The sequence below is a fragment of the Macrobrachium nipponense genome, chromosome 4 (genome assembly GCF_015104395.2).
Source record: "Macrobrachium nipponense isolate FS-2020 chromosome 4, ASM1510439v2, whole genome shotgun sequence".
NCBI lineage: Eukaryota > Metazoa > Arthropoda > Malacostraca > Decapoda > Palaemonidae > Macrobrachium > Macrobrachium nipponense.
The window spans coordinates 32106408-32111407 of NC_061100.1; positions in this window are offsets into that span (position 1 = coordinate 32106408).

Consider the following 5000-nt stretch of genomic DNA (forward strand, 5'->3'; position numbering starts at 1 on the left):
CCTTTCAATTTACTCTGAAATAATAACAACCAACTTTTTAATATATATTCCAACTAACAGTAATGTCTGAAGCGATGAGATCCCTTTGAGGCTGAATGTTTATTAAACTCTGTTAACAACAAACTCTCTAATATAACAATTCCCCTTTGGCGTGAGTAAACAAAGCCTCACCTAATAAGAATTCTTCCGAATATATTACATTGTCCACCAATCACATTACTTTAAATTGAAAATATAAATAATTGGGCGTACTGAAGATTTACAGCAAAGATGACATTTCTAGTAAACTGGGTAGTTTGACCAAATACTCTTCTCGCCTCTTAAAAACTTAAAAGTTCAACTATATTGCAGCTAAATGACCGAATGACTGGCTATCTCACGGAATCACGTATCCGTAACTGGAGATACCGAACCAGAGGGATAGGTTTCTGGAATTAATAGAATTTAGGGATATGTCAGATTAGAAAATAGTTCACGCAACTGTGAGAAAGAACGCCAAAAAAAAAGTATATGAAATAAACTGGAACACTTCATGTTTTTCGAAACTGCAATGTCGTCGAAGAATAAGGAAACTGCCGAGGAAACTCCAGAGATATGGACTTAATATATATATATATATATATATACTATATATATATATATATATATATATATATATATATATCTATATATATGTGTGTGTGTGTGTGTGTGTGTGTGTGTGTATATATATTACATGTATGTGTACGTGTTTATCATTACTATGGTGAGTGCAACATACCCATAACTCAGTAAATAATTGACAGTGGGGATCGTAATCAATTTTCTAACTCCTGGAGAAAAGGTGCTGCTTGTATATTATTACATGGCCGAGACGAATGAGCAAGTTTTGTGGTTATATATTGTTTTCTACTACATATGGATATCTATGAGTTTCCCTTCATGTACGCAACTTTTAACAACTTCTGTTGTTTTTGAAAGGACATGAATCATTTTTGCAAGATAATTTTGGCAATAAGCCTAGTTTTATTATTTTCAATATTGTTGTAGCTTTGGGTAAAAAAAGCAAATAGAAGAAGGAATGATAGATTATTAATTTTTCCTCTTTTGAGGGGTGGGAAGTCTCTATCACGAGAGTATATATATTGTTCCAAGGGGTCCTCAATAACAGAAAAAATGTTGAGAGTTCGTTTATAATTTAAAAACACTTTACGAAGCTTTTGCAAAAGCTTTGTCCACGAACTCTCAACATTTTTTCATCATTGTGGAGTCCGTCGAACAGATTATTCAATTATAACCTAAAATGATTATTGACAGAGATGTTGCTCCCAGATCCTAAATTAATACCCGACAGTGTGACGAGACGAAATAAAACATGCAGTTGTATATAGGAAATTCGACCTCCCCCTGATTTCTGAATTCGACATTTCCCCAATTATGGAACTATATTGTCAGATCACATCACTTATACCAACAAGCTTCCAGACGCTCCCCTTGGGAAGAACACCTTCCAAGCAGTTAGGTTTGGTCTCCAAAACTAAATTTCCGACCTGAAACGAGGTTGTGTGTTATTAACTGACGTTGTAGGACAAAGCTCCCGTCCATTATTGCTCGTGTCCACTCTGAATCAATCAAAGAGCACGCTCATATAGGTCTCTCTCTCTCTCTCTCTCTCTCTCTCTCTCTCTCGTTAATGTTCAACAGTTTGGCGAACATGAACTCTTGGTAGGTCTCTCTCTCTCTCTCTGTGTGGTTTTTAACAGATATTTACTATAAATTATATAAACATATATATATATATATATATATATATATATATATATATATATATATATATATATATATATATATATATATATATAGAGAGAGAGAGAGAGAGAGAGAGAGAGAGAGAGAGAGAGAGAGAGAGAATAAGCATTCATATTTCCTTTACATATCTAAATAACCCTTTTCAATGGTGGAAAATTACTCAGGTAGAGCCAGAGAATAAAACACGTAGTGGTAATTCAACCAATTCACACTATCACCTCTGGTCGTGTATCTCCTGACTGACTGGGATTGGAGTCTCATTCTGCAGCCCTATTGTTCAAACGGACGGTAGTGAATTTTCTCCTTTATTTCTGAGTAAATGTCGATATACAAACCGGCACACGAAATTCAATTATATTTTCTTAATTTATATTTATTTATTTATTTTTTTAATAGTAAGGCATTTTTCGACTTTATGGTATTTCTAAGTAAATATTGAGTTCAAGAAAGAATCTACTCCTCTCTCTCTCTCTCTCTCTCTCTCTCTCTCTCTCTCTCTCTCTCTCTCTCTCTCTCTCTCTCTCTCAAAGTGTTGATCAAATGACAACAAATAACAAATAGCACCAAAAGCTTCATTTTACCATACTTGAGAGAAGTGGGTAAATTGTTATAAGCTTTTTGGTAGTTACTCTTCACTTATTCGCGTTAAAGAGGAGAGAGAGAGAGAGAGAGAGAGAGAGAGAGAGAGAGAAGAGAGAGAGATGATGATAATAGTGATGCATTTGGGAACCAATGAAGAACGAGTTTCATAGTATAAAAGTGAACAAAATGAAAAATGGATTCGACCTTAATACGAGCATTTGAGATCCGAGCAAGTCTTCGGCTCAGAAGTGCCCTAGGTATAAATTATTCTCGAGAAAGGAAGCTATAAAATAATGACTATTACATCTTAGCTTAAATCTTGTAAAAGTCATCAATATTGAATAAAGCACAAGTTCCACCAGCTTCTTGTCACTTCAAAATTCTTAGAAAGTCGAAAGAGTTAGTTCGAATAATTTCTTTCGCTTATCACAAAATTATTATTCGATTTATCAAGATTTGAAGATTTGTTATTTTTCGTTTTTTACATCTCCATGTGTAAAAAACTAAGAAGGTATTTTATTTTGATTCTCAAATCTTAATTTCATTGTATTTCATACGAAGGTTTTAAGTTAGTTAAGATCAAAACTGAAGTTTAAGTTCGGGGGAATTTCTCATTATAGCATCTGATACGAAGTTCTCCCCTTTAGTCATAAATATTTAATAGTTTCTATTTAAATAACAATATGCACTGTGACTCTGACAATATAAATAAATCTTAGTACAGTTTCCTACATTCATGAGCATTGCTTAGTCACGTGTGTTCTCCGTATTCCTTTGTAACATAGATTCTCCTTATCAGTTCTGTCCCATTTCCATCTACCTCTGTGGTGCCCTTCTGCTTCGTCAAGTCTCTTCTCTCTCGAATCTTCTCTCACAACAATCTATTCATCTCGCTCTTGGTCTTCTTCCTGGTCTTTTTCTACCCTTGACTTCCATATCTTCCTCTCTCCTCAGTTACATGTGTCCACAACATCTGCATCTTCTTCGATATTTCAACCATCAACGCATGGTCTCTCGTTTGTCACTCTTTCATACGTTGTATTTGAACAGACATCTTCCGGATTCACAGTTTATCCATGATCCCATTGTTCTGCTGAGAGCAGCCAGATTCGCTGAACAACAGCATCAGAATGCAGTAAATGTGCCTCGCTGTCGAACTTCCACGTTCCAGAGGTTCTTTATTCCTCCCACAGTTGGACTGTGGAACAGCCTCCCAGAGGATGTCGTGCTATTGGAACTTCGGAAGTTCATATGAAGATGAAATGCATCGCTACCCTAATACAGTTCAACTCTTATTTTAATATTTTACTTACATTTTATCAATTTATCTATTTATTTGTTAGTTAATCTCTCTTTCTCACAACTGATCCCATCTTTCTGTATTTTCCATTACCTTTTTATACTTCTTTCGAATGAACACCATAATATTCTTTGGAAGCTTGACTTTCAAGTCAATGGCCCCTGTGGGTTTGTTCCATGTGAATAGGGTTCATGTTCTCAATAATAATAATAATAATAATAATAATAATAATAATAATAATAATAATAATAATAATAATAATAATAATAATAATAATAATAATAATAAAGATAATAGTAATAATAATAATAATAAAATAATAATAATAATATGGGATATGCCAGTGGAAATTGTCCCCATAATCATAGGAACACTAGGCATGATTTCAAGATCCCTGAAAAGGAATCTGGAAAAACTAGAGGCTGAAGTAGCTCCAGGACTCATGCAGAAGAGTGTGCTCTTGGAAACATCACATATAGTAAGAAAAGTGATGGATTCCTAAGGAGGCAGGATGCAACCTGGAACCCCACGCTATAATTACCACCCAGTTGAATTGGAGGACTGTAATAAACCAAAATAAATAAACAAAAATAATAATAATGATAATAATGCAACCCAGAACCCCACATTATAAATACTACCCAGTCGAATTGGAGGACTGTGATAGAACCAAAAAAATGATAATGATAATCTAAAAGATAATCATATTAGCTTTTCCACCCATCTGACTAGGAGTAGCGAAGGAACCAAATCCTCCTCATTCTATTTCCACAGCAAAGTTAGGTAGCGAATAATGGTATACCGGTATTTTACGATGTAGCAAGGAAACTTGATTAAAAGCTCTCGCAACCGTGAGATGGATAGAATACTGAATTAGGTTTAATCAGGCTAGACTAGGCAGTTTACGCTACATTAGCCATTTCAGTTTAAGGGGAACATCACCTGTGCACATGACGTATCTCAATTTAGAGGTGTAGGCAAATTGTTACTCGTAATTTTGGTATGAGTAGTACACACTTCTGTATAAGCAATTAGATTTGTGGTAGTCCTGATTTCATTGTCTCTGGAAAGTTACTGTGAATTGTTGCTACGAATATGTAACAGACACAGCACTGGACTGCAATTTTACATAGAGCCAGTCACTCTCAAATATATATATATATATATAGTATATATATATATATATATATATATATATATATATATATATATATATATATATATATATATATATATGTATATATATATAGATATATATATATATATATATATATATATATATATATATATATATATATAAATAACAACGGGAGCGTCGCGCTATTTTCAT